The sequence below is a fragment of the Chrysemys picta genome, chromosome 2 (assembly GCF_011386835.1).
Source record: "Chrysemys picta bellii isolate R12L10 chromosome 2, ASM1138683v2, whole genome shotgun sequence".
Taxonomy (NCBI): Eukaryota; Metazoa; Chordata; order Testudines; family Emydidae; genus Chrysemys; species Chrysemys picta.
In genome coordinates, this window is record NC_088792.1 from 154,734,640 (window position 1) to 154,752,600 (window position 17,961).

Genomic DNA, 17,961 nt, shown 5'->3' on the forward strand with positions numbered 1-17,961 from the left:
AAGGTATGTCTACACTACCTGCTGGATTGGTGGGCAGCGATCGATCCAGTGGGGATTGATTTATCGTGTCTAGTCTAGACGCGCTAAATCGACCCCCGAGTGCTCTCCCGTCAACTCCTGTACTCCAGCACCGCGAGAGGGGCAGACGGAGTTGACGGGGGAGCGGCAGCAGTAGACTCGCCGCGGTGAAGACGGCCCGGTAAGTCAATCCAAGTACGTCGATTTCAGCTGCGTTATTTACATAGCTGAAGTTGCATAACTTAGATCGATCCCCTCCCCCCCCCATAGTGTACACCAGGGCTAGGAGTGCATCAGCTCAGTCTGCTTAGCTGGCAACTCTGCAAATGCCTCCATTTGAAGGAAATGTTTAAAAAGGAGACATGAGCCAGGCTTTCCAGTTGTCATCCAGTTTGGTGTCTGCTAATTAGCTGCTCTCCTTATGGAGAAAGAGGACTGGAAAGCAGCAATACAAAACAGCCTACTGTATAATGTGAGATATTGAAGTGAATGATTTAGGCTATGATAGAACACACACAGGATGAGCCAGAAGCTCAGGGGATGTAAATCAGAAGAGCTCCAAGGTCATCAATGGAGAACTGCCAATTTGCACCCGCAGAGGATCTGTCCCCATTTTTCTTTAATAGGTTTTATTTTTCTTACACTCTACTGGTAAAAATAATCTGGCACCACAAAAAAGCTCAAAGGCACTTTCCGCACATTCCTCCTTTAAAGATCATCTTTATCTTTCCCTTTGCCTCTAGTTAATTCTTGGCTGTCTTTCACAAAAGGAAGGATGTTTTCTGTTACCGGCAGCATAATATTTGCAAACACCAAAACATCAACAGCTCTTTTAGTTGTAATTATTTTTTTTGCTTGTTTGCATTATACATGATTTGTTTTTGCCTTTTTCTGGCAGCAAGTAAAAAACAAAAAAAACCCCACCAATTCAGGCCAGTATATTTGTGCCAAAATATTCTTTTGACCTGGTAAAAACTTAATAAGTGAGCAACTTGGTGTGGAGCTGAGTGGATGGTGCTATAGTTACCCATGGAAGAACAGCACAAGGAAAATGATCTACTTTGCAAAATATACTTCATCTGATAACTAGCTAAGGGCTCTTGCTTAGAGCTTTCACTCTGTATGTCCCTGTGGTACTACAGGGTGGAGCAGGGGGAAAAGCCATGCATGACTGAGGCCAAAATAAGATTGTGTGCCTCAGACTTAACATGGTGTGAATTTAGCTTGTATGGGTACCATCAAGACAATTATCTTCTTAGGTTTTACCAAAAAAAAAAAGTTGGACCTGGTCATTACTCTCATGGAAAACGTCTGAGAAAAAGTCAGCATGCTATAGGAAGGGGTGTTTTTCAGGATCCCAGCTGTGGGGTATGGGTCAAGGCCAGAAGCCACAGTCAGCACTGGCATCATACCAAAGGGTCAGGCTGGAGCCCATGAGCCGTGCCAAGTCAGAAACCCCAACAAATCTGCCAAGGTGTGGGTAGTGGAGCAGAGACAGGGTGAAGGTCCCAGAGCTGGACAGGGGAACCCACTGCAAGGCCAGATATCAAGAAACACAGTAGGATCTGCCTGTAGTAATAAGCCAGCCACCATCCATTTACTTGCACAGACAGCCTCAAGTTGTTTCCTCCAGCTGTTAAATAGCTTATCTGAGCCAATGAGGGGGCTCTGTATCACTGCCAATCAGGGCCTCTGTGCGTGGGGCAGCCTATGAAGCCTGAGTCTTCAGGGTTCTAGGCTGCTGTTCACTGCTCTACCACAGTTGCCTAATGGAGGTTTGGACCCAGTAGCCTCCCATGAGTCGGTAGATGCAAGTGGTGGTAATTCATCTTAGAATGAGTGCTAAACCCATATTCTGGTAGGTGCTGTAGATGGTCTCTTCCTTTGGATGATACATACAATTCTTGTCCTGGCCACTTATGGATAGTCAAGATCATGTTTCACATTTTGCAAGAGTTCACAGTAGGGGTGTTAGCACCAGCACTCTGGGCACATTTCAGCTATGCCAAAGTAATTTCCCTCTCACCCACCCCAGATTTGTTTCTCTTCCTTTTCTATTCTGTTTAACTCCTTGAACAATGTATATCACCATGCAAATGAACATCCTCCAATGTTGCATTAAACTATGTGATTAGCATCCATCCTGAGTTACTATGATGTGAATGGTTAAATACCTGACTAGCTTCACCCCAAAAAGAGCTGGTAAAAGTGATTTCAAGGGCTTTGGTATCCCTTGTGTACCTTTTGGCTAAGATTTTCAGTAGAATTAGTATGATATCTGTCTTTTGTTCGGGGAATGCAAATTGCACTGGCCAAGGATGAAATGGATGTCCTAACATTTCTCCCTGTCTCTCTATTTCCTGATCATAGTATAGCTCCCAAATTTGCACACACTTTCTCCCAGGTATAGTGATTACTATCATGAAATAATTTAGACTACTTTTGCTAGTAAGTGCTATGCCTGTTAAGAGCTTGCAATATTGGTCCTATTACTTATCCCAAAATGGTCAATTTGTTCCATAAACTTGTCTGTTGGAAATAAATATTAACAATCATGTTCCCTGAATACGAACTCTTTTGTTTCTTTCTCTATTATTGCTGTGGCCTAAAGGAACTTGGGCTCAAAGAATTAAGCTCAAACTCTGGGAAGTTTCTGTTTAAATACATGACATGCCCACCACAAATGTTTTTTGCTATTTGTCTTCAACAGGAAAATATGCCGTTGTGTTTGCATTAGATACATACTGGTGTATTAATTTGGAGTGATGCATGTCTTGAAACAAATAATGAATCACAGCCAATTGAGAGCATTACCCATTCAGTTTCCAAAGGAACACGTTTATCAGCATTTTTGCAAGAACACTGCATTTCCATTAAAGGGTACTTTCACTGTAATTTATCAGCTTACTCAACAGCATATAGTATATAAAACGATAAAAGAAGAGTATGTGCTCTCTCTTCCCCAGCAAGAGAGATTTGCTGCAGAATAAAGACAATCTGAGTTTTCTTTCATTGCCTTCATTTATGACAACTTCTCCTGTTCCTTTAAAGTGTAACCTAGTGGCAGTTATGTACAATAAGGTATATTATATAGTTACCATGTGCAATTTGAACTAAAAAATTAACTTTGCAAAGCCTCTGAATTGAACTGCCATTTGCCTCTTTCAGTAATGTCTTTAATATTTGCAATTTATTTCTCTATCCCCCTTTCCACTTTAATTTTCACTCTGCAAAGAAATGATTGTCCCCCTTTTAGGTGCACTGAACTGATTGTTTAGAAGAGCCGCTGGCACCGAGTCCCAGGTGCTGTGATTATGCAAAATGAAATGGGGAATAAGAGAATTGAAGCAACTGGTACTTTTTACCTATTAAGCTCTTGGTCTGTTCACCAGGTACAGTCTTTACCCTCTAATGAATGGCTGACATTAGCCACCTTCATGCCACTTTTATTCCTTGGTTCTTTCCCCCTTTTGGGATGGAGTGTGTAGACACTACTCAGAAACTTGCAGGGAAGGGGTTAAGCCTCCTCCTTGGGTGACAGTAATGGCCACAGCTGTGCTCCCTGAGTACCCTGTAGCTAGGTTGAGCCAGCTGTGGATAATTAATTAATTAAGAGGGAGGCTGTGTTTGGAGTTGGGGTTTGAATCTGACATTTGGTGGTCACTGAAGAAAGAGGTATGGGAATAAACCCAGAGTGAAGAGAACTAATCAGGTTTTGTTTTCTTCTGAGAATGTTTTGCCAAGGTGAGGCACAATTTATATCTTTGTTTTTGGGAGTCTGGCTGAAGAAAGCCTGGTTATATTTATGTTTGGACCTTAAAAGGCAGCCTCCTTTTTTGCTGTGGGAAGATAAATCACACCACCCCAACATTGAAACTCTGGGGTACAGATTCACTACTGATCTGACTGGCTTGTCACACACTTATTCTGGGCCTTAACCTTAGTATTTCATCTGCTCACCTCACATTCTTCACTCTGACTCTCTTATCTGTTCATCCATTTTGTTCTCCAGTGCACTGAATGTCAGCTTGCAGTAACTGGGGTCTTTTCTCTGTGTTTAAAGCTCATCCAGTTTTCGGGGTGGTTGAGGTGTGCCTGTAGTTCTCATGGTGTTAGAATAAAAAACAAACCAACAAAAATGAAGAGGAAAATGAAGGATCATCTAAAATACAATGAAGCGGTGAATGGGATGAATGTGTCCTTGAACCCTATCTCATAAGACATTTATCTCTGGCTATAATCTTCTCTACCATTTTTGTGTTTAACCTTGTTTAAAGAAAAAGTGCTACCTTTTTACAGTGGTTGCTTTTGTTTGTGTTCTTCAAGTGCTGGGGTTTTCTTGTTACGTACTGATTTTGGGGTTTCATTTTTTTAAGCTCCTGTCCACATGGTCTTAGCTAGATTGCCTAGCTGAAAGCTGCAAAGTTCCACACTGTTAGGGCCTGATTTTCATTATTATTTGATATATAATATTATTATTTTATTATCAGTTCAGTGCACCTAAGCGGGGCGGGGGGGGAATGACAATCACATTTCTTTGCAGTGTACAAGGTGCTTTCTGGACAAAAGAAGGTACAGAGAAAGGTCAAGAAAGGGACATGCACAAAGGGATTGATTTATACAAATCATTAAGATTCACTGTAGCAGTATGAGTGATTTTCAGAAGTGCTGAACATCAGCGTACCAATTGGTATATGTGTGTATAAACTTTCTTCTGGTGTAACCTGGGTAACATAATAAGAAAAATGTTCACAACCCCCCCCTCCCCCCCGAACATATCAGGGTCTGTTTCTTGATTAAGTATATTTTTAAAGATCAATTTTTTTTAAAGCATATTCATTTCAAACTAAAGTAGTTACAAGTTGCTATATTAAGAGAAACTAGTCAATAGTGAGATGTCTTCTTTTAGCTCTACACCTGCAAGAGCAGGCCATGCATGAAATCTGAACATAGTAATATTCTGTCAGCTTACTGAGAGCTAAATGCTTTGCCCTTAGCTGTGTTTTTACTGCATTTCAAAATGGTGGGGGGTGGAAACTGAAGACAGGTATGTATTAAAGGTTTTAATGCTGCAATTAATATCTACTTGATTCAAATTGTCTTGTGTGTGCTGTATGCAAAATTTAGGAACTCTACCCTTTACTAGCATTACTAAGCAGTTAGACAAATTTAGGGTCTTATGGGTTGTGCTAGTTAGAAGGAGAAATTGACAATAGAGCCATGAATTTTCTTTGATGCAGTTTACAAAGATTATACACCAAGTCCTGTTTCCCTGAACATAGTAGGAATCAAATAGCAGGAGAGAATTTCTTTGCTTGCTGTTCCAAACCTGCCTTTCCAGCCAGCACCTGTGCCGAAAAGCACCCTGCTAGTTTTCTCTCAGGGCTATCTGCTTGGCTTTTTGTTTTTGTCTCTCTGTCCAAGCCCCTTTCCATATAGTTGTATTCCTGAGTGGCCTGCAATGTGCCTGTCTTTGACTAAAGACATAAGCCTGTGTTTCAGGTGGAGGCCACTTAATTGTTTCAAACTGTCTGAGTACAATGGCTTCATTATGTTGATCCTGAATCTCAGGTTATGCCTGACCCATTATAGCAAGATTTAACATGATCCATAACAATATCCTCATCCCCACAGTGTCTATTGTTGGGGTTTTCTAAAGAGGCCTGCAGGGATTGGATGCCCAGCTCCCATTGACCTGTCCTGGGTATAGTCAGATCCTTCCATGAAGTGCACATTTTTAGTGAACATAATGAGCAGAACTTTCAGAGGTGCTTAAGTCTGTTTGACTTTCAGTGGAACTTAGACTCCCCCATCACGTAGGCACTTCTGAAAATGTTAGCCAATATCCAAGCTGTAAATAGCAATGCAATTTAAAAAGAGATGGCGTTGTCTATGCATGTAAACATTGAGATTTTCTCTGCTTGGGTTCAGCTAACTGCCATTCTCTGTTTCATTTCTTATGTGCACTGTTTCTTGGAGACTTCATATAACTTTTTTTCTTTCTAATAGCTAGACTGAAACAGATGATTATCTATTTGTGATTTGATTATATTTATTTGATTTCCGTATTGCAGTAGTGCTCAAAATATGCTGGGTGCAGTACAAACATTTAAGAAGACACGGTTCATAGTAGATTCAAATCTAGAATGGTTATAAATAGAGCTGGTTGAAAAGTTTTCAAATGAACAGCTCCAAATTTCTCCTTTCAGTGCAATAAAAATGTTTTAGCTTTGACTTCATTTCAATTCATTTGGGGATTTCATATTATATTAAGATATTTTATTATAGCATATTCAATAGACTATATTTACATATTTAAAATATCTGTATATTTATATAGTATATTTAATAAATATATTATGCTTAACATTTTGTATTATATTTTAACAATTCAACATTATCAAAACAAAATATTTTGATGGCCCAGAATCAAAATCGTTCAGAATTTTTGTTCCTTGGGAAATTTTTAAATTTTGGTGGTGGGTTTTTTTTTTTCCGTTCCGATCGCAACAAAAACAAATTTTGAAATGTCAGAATTTCCCACCGAATAGTTGGTATGGCAACACCCATTTTTTCATGTTCTCTGTGTATATATATCTTCCTATTGTATTTTCCACTGCATGCATCTGATGAAGTGGGTTTTAGCCCACGAAAGCTTATTCTCAAATAAATGTGTTAGTCTCTAAGGTGCCACAAGTACTCCTCATTGTTTTTGCTGATACAGACTAACATGACTACCCCTCTGAAACCTGTCTCCGTTTTCTGAGCACTTCTAATGGTAAACTATCTGAGGAAAATTAAGAGTAGTGTTTTATTTTTGTTTTATAGCGAGTCTTTTTTAGTGTTCAGATATTTTTTTTTTGCTGCTGTGGATTTGCTATCAAAACTATCCAGGGTGTCATTCCCCTCCCTCCTCCACCTCTACACTCCCCATCCCCCCCACACATAATATAAGCTTCCAATTTGGGGCTTATATATTTCATAAGCCTGCCACTGCCAACTTAAATTAATGTCTCCAAAACCTTATCCGAACTTGGAGAAAGTCTAGGTTTCTCTCTCAATCTATATATATATCCAATTATATATAGATCAAATATAAACTCCTGGATTCTGAATGTGTCTAGGCTCAAACGTTGCAGCTGGCTTTTATCTTAAAGGCACTAAACAAAAACTGAGGATCTGACTAATGGGAAAGTTTGGATCCAGATCTGATTTTTTGTTGTTGTTGCTGCTGCAACTTTAACTGCTCTCTGTAGCTCTGCATGGTATGGCTTTGATTACATTGCACATGCTCTTACATAGGAGTGATCCTAGAAATCTCAAGTTAGTCACCAAAAGGCCTCTTGTACCTTGTTCTCCTTACAGACTATTGAAACCACTTATTTTAATATTCATCAAGGACTTATTGCCAAGAAAATGGTACTTATGGGAACATCTTTATCCAAGGATCTCCAAGTGCTTTACAAATATTCAGCCTCACTGAATGAGTGCTCCGAATGAATAACAGAGAGGTTAGGTGATTTGTCCAGCTGTGTTAGTGGCACAGTCCTGGAGTCCTGGATTTCAGTCTCTTGTTCTCATTGGCTGACCGTATGGGTATATCTACACTAGAGATGCTACAGGAGCACAGCTGTAGTGCTGCAGCTGTGATGCTACAGTGTAAACGTGCAACAGCGAGGGAAGGCGTTTTTCTGTAGATGTAGTTAATCCACTCCCTCACAGGTGGTAGAATTCATCCATCGACTTAATGGTGTCTATACCGGGGCTTAGGTTGGCTTAATGATGTCTCTCGGGGTGTGAATTTTTCACACCCCTGAGCAATGTAGCTATGTTGACCTGTATTTTAAGTGTAAATCAGGCCTAAATCCTCATACCTGGGCTCAATTAAGCCCTGATGCAACTCCACTGAAACTAATGGCAATCCAGTTGGGATGAAGTTAGACACTCAAGTTGGATCTAGGCACAGAATGGAGCATGCCAATTTTGGAGCATTATTCAGTCTCTACAGAGAATTTCCTGTGTTATGAGATCAGACAATGCCCCCAGGGGAGAGAGTGTGCACGCATTCCATTAGTTTTCCTTTTTATTGACAGATCACATGTTAAATAACCAGAGCTTCTCCTATTGAATGTTTGGAACGTTTTATGCCCTAGGTGCTTCATCTACTCCTTTCTGACTAGCGACTAATAATGACTAGCCTTCTCTCTATATGCAGTGTTGTTGTAGCCATGTTGGTCCCGGGATACTAGAGACTCTCTAATAATCTTCTCTCTACTGTGCATTCCATGGCTTTTCCTATCAAGTATGATCTTTCAATTGCTGAAGGCTGAACTATTTTAGGACTTTTGTATTAATGCAGATGTAATATGTGGGCCCAAAGAGGCAAAGGTGTGACCATAACCCAGTCACTATGTGTAGCGTCCTGCTTAGGACACCCAGAACTGTGAACCCCTGTGCTAACCCTTTGCCTTAGCACGAGTGAGAGCTTTGTTGCTGCTAAATTGTGGGTCAGCTCCCTGACACACCAGCTTATCTGCCTTGCCAGCAAAATCTTCCAAGACTCTGCCAATCTAAACCTCGCCTTGCAGGTAATACTCACTGAAACCTAGTTTCCCCAGAGAGGTGTCTGTGCAGTGTCCAGTCCCTCTCACTGGACCCTCACAGAACTTATTAAGTTTGTTGCCTCCAAAGAGACAAAGCACACATCAGCCCATCAGGTTAGCTGTAGACTCGCACTTCACTTGAATACGCAGCACAGAGACAGTATTATAATCAGACAAGAATAAATTTATTAGCAAAGAACAGAGATAAGTGATACTAAGCAAGAGAGAAAGAGACAGGCATGGTCACAAACATGCTTTCCAATGACTAAAACTTAGTCTTTGTGCAAGTTACAATATTTGCCTAAGCAGTTTTTACTCTCATCAAATTACCAGCATCTTGAGGCCAGAGGACCCAACATTTACAGAATCAAAGGGTGCTATTCCCTAAGTGATGGGTAACTAAAATGCCTTTTTGCTCCCCTTCTATTACGTTAAGTCCATTGTTTCTGTCTCAAGAGCCAGGAAGGATTTCTGAGATGCAGACTCTGTCCCCTGGTGTGCTGTTTGATAGATAGCTTTGTGTGCCATATTCATAAATGTACTTTTTGTCCTTAGATACTAATCAAGCTGGTCGGGCAGGTAAATACAAATTCCTTTGTCTAGTGCAGGCTGGGTTCATGCACAGCCCCAAACACATGTTAAGAACACGTTTCCAGCACACGTGTGACTCTTTGTACACAATCCGTATATACATAACACAATGATTTTTAGGACCAATGTGTCACTGGTTTACATAGAATATCCTACGTGACACCTTTTAGTTACCTGTTAGGCAATAGTGTGTTTTGGGTAATGAGTGTGTTGGCTCTGATATCAGTTACAGTATGGTGGGCCCTCTTTCAGTTTGCACTGAGGGGCTTCCAGCTTCACACCGTCCAACATTAAGAAGTGTTAAACAAGAGTTGAGATTTGGTGTACAGAGCCCTCAGCCTGCCTAGTAGCATGAAAAACACCATTAAAATCATTTTAACATTCTATTAAAGATACAGGAAAACAAGGGAAAGACAGGTTTCAGAGTAGCAGCCGTGTTAGTCTGTATCCGCAAAAAGAACAGGAGTACTTGTGGCACCTTAGAGACTAAAATTTATTAGAGCATAAGCTTTAGTGGGCTACAGCCCACTTCTTCAGATGCATGCAGTAGAAAATACAGTAGGAAGGTTTGTGTGTGTGTGTGTGTGTATACACACACACAATACTGTAATTGCTCTATATATACACACACAGAGAACATGAAACAATGGGTGTTACCATATACACTATAAGGAGAGTGACCAGTTAAGGTGAACTATTATCAGGAGGAGAGAAAAAAAACTGTGTAGTGGTAATGAAAATGGCCCATTTCCAGCAATTGACAAGGAGATATGAGGAACTGGAGGGGGGAAATAAGCATGGGGAAATAGTTTTACTTTGTGTAATGGCCCATCCACTCCCAGTCTTTATTCAAGCCTAATTTAATGGTGTCCAATTTAAAAATTAATTCCAATTCAGCAGTCTCTCATTGGAATCTGTTTTTGAAGTTGTAAAAGGGAAAAACAGTTAGTGTTAAGTAAGGCTTTAATTTTAAAGATATCCCTTGTTCCCTTTCCTTTTAGCTGGAGAGAGTCTTGTGAGAGGGCAAATATGTTTGAAGAGACTGTCAACAAGGGTATTAATAATGATAGCAACTGTCTTTTTGGGGAAAAGAGAAGAAGTTACTTGAGATGGGCTGGGGCTATTGTTAAAATCTGATCCCATTTCCTAAGACAACAAAAGGAGACGAGCGCGCGCACACACACACACATATCTCCCTATAGTCACAGGCTCACAGCAATTTTTCAAAATATATAGTCTTGGCCAAGTCAGCCAGACTGTTCTTAGCCAGAAGGCAAAAGGAGAGAGATAGGAAAGAGAAGAAATGAGGTGGGGAAGGAAATGAACACACGGGGAGAGGGGGGGAAGACAGAGTCTCACATTCCGGGTGGTATTTGGGATTTAGCTGAAGCTGATGGAGGTGGTGATGTCATCTGGCTTCCTTTCTCTGGCCTGGCCTGTCAAGACATCTCTCAGAATTCAGATGAAGAAGGTCTGGGGACACAAGGGATAGTGGGGGTGGCAGCCGTGTTGGTAAAGCTGGTTCCATTTGCCAGTTTTTCTCCCAAAGGCTTTTTCTTTAAGGACCCCAAAAGGGGAGTGATGGGTGGAATAGCCCATCCCTTCATTATTTTTTCACCAATAGGCCTAATTTCCAGCACCCAATTTTGGTTCATTGATTTCTGGTCCCACATTTCTCTTGTTTGTCAGGCATGATCTTAATATGGCCCTTGAATTATATCAGTTGGCCGTTTGGATGAATTCAGTCTTTCTCTCCCTTTTGTCCGTTCTCCCATCAACATTTATTGTTTTAGGTTATCGTGACACTTTATGAACTTCGACACACTTTTTGCAGTTGCGCTTTCAATTTGGGTAAATTTGTAGGCTGAAATATTACAAACAGGGCCCCAAGGGGGCCAATTGCTGGGTAGTAAAATGCACTGTGTTATGTAGGTGGGTTTCATACGGGCCGTAGATTGGAGGATTTCTAGAGTTTCAAAGAATAATCAAGGCTAGGCATGACTTAAAATGAGCACTGTTTGCCCAGAGATACCTAATGGAAAGGCGGTGAAAAAAGCCAATGCGGTCTTGGGATGCATTAGGCGAGGTATATCTAGTAGGGATAAGGAGGTGCTGCTTCCGTTGTATAAGGCACTGGTGAGACCTCATTTGGAGTACTGTGTGCAGTTCTGGTCTCCCATGTTTAAAAAAGATGAACTTAAATTGGAACGGGTGCAGAGAAGGGCCACTAGGATGATCAGAGGAATGGAAAACCTGTCGTATGAAAGGAGACTGGAGGAGCTCGGGTTGTTTAGTCTGACAAAACGAAGGTTGAGGGGGGATATGATTGCTCTCTTTAAATATATCAGAGGGATAAATACAAGGGAGGGAGAGGAATTATTCCAGCTTAGTACTAATGTGGACACGAGAACGAATGGATATAAACTGGCCGTGGGGAAGTTTAGGCTTGAAATTAGAGGAAGGTTTCTGACCGTAAGAGGGGTGAAATATTGGAACGGCCTTCCGAGGGAAACGGTGGGGGCGAGGGACCTGCCTGGTTTTAAGATTAAGTTAGACAAGTTTATGGAGGGAATGGTTTAATGATAAAACATATTAGCTGAGGAATACCAAGCAATGGTAGGTAAACAGTATAATGGCTAACAAGGGTCAGGCTGGAGACTCTTGCCTACATGCTCGGGGTCTAACTGATCGCCATATTTGGGGTCGGGAAGGAATTTTCCTCCAGGGTTGATTGGCTGAGGCCCTGGAGGTTTTTCGCCTTCCTCCGCAGCATGGGGCAGGGATCTCTAGCAGGAGGGTTCTCTGCCAATTGAAGTCACTAAGACACAGGATTTGGGGACTTCATCAGCAGAGTCAAGGAAAGGGTAGGGACGGTTTTGTGACCTGCAGCATGCAGGGGGTCAGACCAGATGATCATAATGGTCCCTTCTGACCTTAAAGTCTATGAGTCTGAGATAACGAGTGGGTGGGGCTTTTTATCTTGTTATCCACTCAGGTACTAACTATATTATTTAAGTTCTGCCATTTGGAGTAGCTTACTGGAATGAGTTGTTGGAAACAAATCTGAAAGATCAAGAAAAATAACATCACTGGTGGTTGCAGTGCAATTCCCCAAAACCATTTTCATTTCTGATAGTTCTTGTTAAGAGGCATGGAACAGAGCAGCGCTCCAGAGTGGAGTCACCAAAGAGCAATGTGGCATCACAATTAAAGTCTAGTGGAACCACTGTGTGGGATGGCAGGGAATGGAACAGAACATACCCCAAGCCAGGAGGGTCACTAAAAGAACATGGCAAGACCTTCTGGTGATATTTTATTTGGGTTATGGCAAATATTTGCAGAACTCTCTGGCAGTACCTGGATACTTTACGTAGATCCCAGTTGTTTTTCAACCAAAGGGCTGCCAGAGACATTTACTTATGCTTCATGCAGAGATGTAAATGACCCTTGCCCTTACCTGTGCTTGGGTTAGCAGCAGCATTTTAACTCAGAAACTTTCATGCTAAAAGCATGAGCGATGAGTCCTTTGGATAGCACCTGCAGCAGACCATTACACCCTTATATGGACCACCAATAGAATGGACAAGGACACATACTCTCCTGGTGTGGGTTACAGAGGCACTGGTTGGTCCCTGGTTATGGTTCGTTAGCAACAAGTGCTGTGCCAGGCTAAATTGTAGGAAAGATCTTTATTGAGTGGTGGGTGTTAGATGTTGAGCCTCCTGCTGTATATCTGCCTCCCCAAACTATGCCTCTCTGCAATGCTTTTCCTTTATATTTAAAGGCTTCCACCTTATTATTTTGTGAGTTTCCCATTTTGACGTATGTCAAGTGGCCTTGTATTTGCACTCATCATTAAAGTACATTTAGCCCTTATCGTGTTGTATACCTGGCTTGTATAGACACTCAGGACTGCCCTTTGAGGAATGGTAATTAGTAATACTGTCTTATCCTCATTTTACAAATGAGAATTGAGGTAAAGAAGCAAAATGACTTGCCCCAGGTCACAAAATGAATCCATGTTCTAAGCTGAGATCAGAACAGACTTCCTGTCCTGTGCTAATACCTCTAATCCAGGCTGCCCCCACACAATCCAGGTGACTCAGAAGTGTAGGTATCTCTAAGCAGGAGCCCAATTTCTCTCTGAGGAGCTGAAGATAGAAACATCTTGAATGCCACCACAACAGTTACATGTAGTGTCAATCTTGAGCCATGATTTTCTTCCGGTAAGAAAGAATTACTATTTATAATTGATAGGGAGAAATCTCACAGTTCCATTGTGCTGTGCATTCTAACCATTAGTCTATCAATATTTCATATACATAGCACAGGCACGGGATTCAGTTCTGAAAAGTAGCGTCTGACTTTGCATGCTCAGCACTAAACGTCCAGATTGCTTAGGGCAAGGTGGCCATAGATTTTAAGGGAATAAAAGGGGCATAAGATGTTCCCCACATGCTTTCATGGGCTGCACACATTGCTGGACTGAGTGTGGAGGGGAGAAAAAGCAGGAGAAAGAAGTAATCTGCTGATGGTGTGGACCAGTAGCAGTTTACTCCCCAGCTGAGCCAGGGGAACCAGGGAAGGGTGTATGATCCTCAAAGGCACTCAGATACCATGGTGATGGGCTGTGTTATTAAATTGTTGATAGATGGGGTCACAGCTGCTTCGTTAGTCTGGCCTGGGGCAGCATAGCTACTTGTCATCTCTTAATCTTACTTATGTTGGATTCAGGCAATGTTAGAAATCAAGCCCCTTTTATTTATTTTTATATATATACTTATACACACATACATACACATACACCACAATAAATCTGTGACTGTTGATTTGTAGATTCCTACATCTGGAAAAAAAAGCTACAGGGCCAGTTTCTCAGCTGGTGCCAAGTGGCAAAGGTGCGCTGCACTGGTTTACATTAACGGAGGGTCTGACTGATAGATGCCATGTCTTAGAAATAAGCCAATGTGTTTCAAAGGGAATAGGAAAACTTCCTCTTTCCTTGTGGTCTCTTGTTCTGAAAATCTTATCTAAGTGTATATATTTTTAAACATGTCTTTAAGAACATAATACGATTTTCAGAATGAGTTTAGAGGAGCTGCCCCTGAGGGGACAAAGTCTTTCTAATCCTGTCAGGATATTCCTGCCCTCCGCTTTTGCCTCTTGTAGGTTCTGTGTTGCTGTGTTCTATTTTATGTGCATGACTGCTCAACCGTGCCCCCAGCATGTGTCTCCAATAATTCATTATTGTCTAAATATAAAACTGAGCAGGGGAAAGGGAGGCGGAGAGGGAGGTCTCGTGGTGTTCAAGGCATACAGTGTTCCTAGCAATATGCCGGTTTTAGAAGCAGTGGCTTGCTGAAAAGATTTCTACTGTGTAATGGCTGTTGGGTAGCCTATGTGAAATGGGTCTGTGACCTCAGAGCAGTTCCTTGGTGGACAGTTGTGTCTACGTAATATTTGTTGGCAGTCATAGCAGAGTGCCCAAATGAATGGGGATTGAGAATAAAGGATGTTGGTGTTCCATAGGGTGAGAAAACACTACCTATTGCACTTATTTAACAATTATTTTTTTAGAGAATTGCAGGTCTATCCCTGCAGCTCTTTCAGTGAAATCAACAGTGTTTCACTAGGGATGGATTTGGCTAATGACATCTGCAAATGTTTGTTTACTTACGATCAGCTGAGGAGTTTACCACATTTGTGCTCCAATTCTCCAACTGGGATCTACTTTTTGTTTCCTGTACTTAGCAACGGTTTATATTCAGGATAATTTGTTGAATGAATCATTACAATCCAGCAGTGTGTTTCTTTGTGGCTTTAATGTGGCTCTCTTCCATTATGCTTTTGAACAAACAAAGCAATAAGTTATTACAGTTCTCACACAACTACACTTAAAAGGCAGCTCGATGAGTAATATTTGCAAGGATCATGGGTAATGGCATGCCAAGCCCCATAAAGGCAAATGGCAGTGCGAGCAGCCAGACAGGGCAACAAGTGCCAGCTAAGATCCTCCTCAACTGATTTGTCAAGTCTGAATCAGCAGACCCTGACACACATCTAGCCCCTCTAGGGGCTCATTGGAGTTCTGCAGCTGTTTCCTCCATCAAAGAAAATGTCTCTTGGAATTACTTAAGCTGGCAACCGTTGGCACTGCTTCAGTGTAGGATGGAAGCCTGTTTTATTGCCTGCTTTCTTAATGGCACTTTGCATAATATTACTGAGAGATTCTAGAGATTTGACTTATAGCTTCCGACTTTCAGAAGTGGCTTCCAGTTTGTCCTTGCACCTGCAAACAACAGCCTATGTGGTTCTGTGCTCGTTTCTTGACAGCATACTTTTCTTTAGTGCCTCTAATGTGTAACCTGTAGAGTCAGATATGCAAAAGAGCTCATGTCTCCCTTCCAAATACTATACCAGTCTGACTCTTCTTAACTTACGTGACTGGATTGCATTCCAGATCTGTAATGCTCACATCATTTGAAATGGGTAGATTCAATGCCCATTTAAGTCAATCGGAGAAGTTTGTCTGCTGATTTCTGCAGGCTTTAGATCTTTGCATTTAGCATTTGTTGAAATTCAAGGGATGTGTAATGGGATCACTAACTGTTTGCTTTAGTCTTATCTTTTACAAATGGTGGGCAAAATTTTAAAGCCAAGAGGGAGGGGAGTCCTATTCTTTCTACCTTGGACCGTCCAGTGCCACTGGGGGAAATCACATGCAGTGTAGATAATAAGAATGCATTCCAAAGGCTATTATTTTCAAAGGACTGGCTGTAACATGGACTGTTATTTTCGGTGTTGTTGCTTCAAGGATGCACACCAGACCTCAAGGTAAGAAGCAAAGCACATAAAGTGTATGTCATGTATCCATCTATGGATGTTTTAAAAGATTGTGAGAACATTACTCAAGCAAAAATTATTTCAGCAAGAGCAAAGGTTTCCTCTGAGCTTAGAAAAATGCATTAATGAAATGTACACAATTGTTTTAGATACCCAGCATACTGGGATTTTGCAAGTAGTATCACAAACTGAAACCTAGATCATCCTGAGCTTGTGGGTATGTTGCTCAAAGGTTTATAGATGCATATAAGAATAAAACATTTACAATTCTATTCAAAGCATTCATTTCAAGAGTGTTTCACAGATATAACTGCTATCATTTTTCCTAGCATGATCATTAGTATCATCACTTGAAATAATAAGACCACCAATTGAAAACTCTAGCTCATGATGTCCATTAATTCAAAACATTCAGTTCAATCTTTTTTTCAGCACAAGAGAAATAAGAAATATCTTACTATTTTCTGCTTTTCTGTAAGGATTTTTTTACCACAACCTGATATCCTGAAATGATGTCAATTGATAGCTTGCGGCAAAAAGGTTTCATTTCTAAATAGGTGCTAGACCTGCAAGTTTGTCATAAGTACGGTATATCAGCAGTATCAACTGCCCTCTATGTTACATTCTATTCTTAAGTTCTGGATTTATTTATTTAAACCCTGATTTCTCAAACTCTATGAAGTAATTATCTTTCTATCTATCCTAAATCATGTGATTACTTGCATTGAATAAGAATAACTCTTCATGTTATATTAGTGTTTCCCCTTTTTTGACCTGAGCAGCTAGTGAAAGTTCAGGGCCCTGGAGATTCTTCTGTTGGGAGTAGAAATTGATGAAGTTTGGTATCTTCTTTGATGCAATCTTGTGTGTTTACAAGAAATGTACAAAGTCCTGTGCTTCTGAATGTAGAAGGAATCAAGAATAAAAGAAGCATGAAGCAATGTGTGTGGTGGTTATTAAGTAGAAAAGTTATTGATGATAAAGTAAAAACTTTCTTCAGTGACCATCAAAGGAACCATCAAAATTTGTTTTTCTGTGTTAGATGTTTTTAAAAGGTCAAGCAAAATTGCATTAATTTCTTGATTATTCCAACTGTATGTGTCTTAAGTGTCTGTGAATTTCTGACTCAGCCCTGAAAGAAACCTACTAAGAACATAAGAATGGCCATACTGGATCAGATCAATGGTCCAATTAGTCCAGCATCTTGGCTGCTGATAGTGGTTGGTGCCAGATGCGTCAGAGGAAATGAACAGAACAGGGTAATTGTCAAGTCCTCTATCCCCTGTTGTCCAGGCAAGCTTCTGGCAGCCAGGGGTCTAGGGACTCCCAGAGCATAGGGTTGTGTCCCTGACTACTTTTGCTAATAGCCATTCATGGCTCTTTCCTTCATGAACTTACCTAATATCTTTTTGGAACCTAGTTATACTTTTGGTGTTCACAACATCCCCTGGCAATGAGTTCCACAGGTTGACTGTGTTGTGTGAAGTACACAATGTTTGTTTTAAACCTGCTGCCTATTAATTTCGTTAGGTGAGCCCCGGTTTTTGTGTTATGTGATCGGGTAAATAACACTTTCCTATTCACTTGCTCCATGCAATTCATGATCTTATAGACCTCTGTCATATCCCCTCCTTAGTCCTCTCTTTTTCAAGCTGAAAAGTCCCAATCTTTTTAATCTCTCTTCATAGGGAAGCTGATCATTGTTGCTACATTAGATTTGGAAAAAGTATGGAGGAGGGTATCTTTTTTTGAGACGGGGCAACAAGAATAGCACATAGTGTTCAAGCTGTGGGTGTACCATGGATTCATATAGTGTCATTATGATATTTTTTGTCTTATCTATACCTTTCCTAATGGTTTCCAACATTGTTAGCTTTTTTGACTGCAGCTGCACATTGAGCAGATG

General features: G+C 40.9%; 1 protein-coding gene across 6 annotated transcripts in view; it reads left to right on the plus strand.

Annotated features, from left to right (window-relative positions):
- The first annotated feature begins 3,643 nt into the window (after positions 1 to 3,643).
- LRRTM4 (leucine rich repeat transmembrane neuronal 4) overlaps positions 3,644 to 17,961 on the plus strand; it is a 755,436-nt gene continuing 741,118 nt past the window's right edge. For 5 of the 6 annotated variants that reach the window (XM_008168672.4, XM_065584460.1, XM_065584462.1 and 2 more), the window contains exon 1: positions 3,644 to 3,762. The gene's annotated coding sequence lies outside the window, so the exon portion shown is untranslated. The remainder of the gene's footprint in view (positions 3,763 to 17,961) is intronic. The other variant, XM_065584463.1, reaches the window with a different exon arrangement.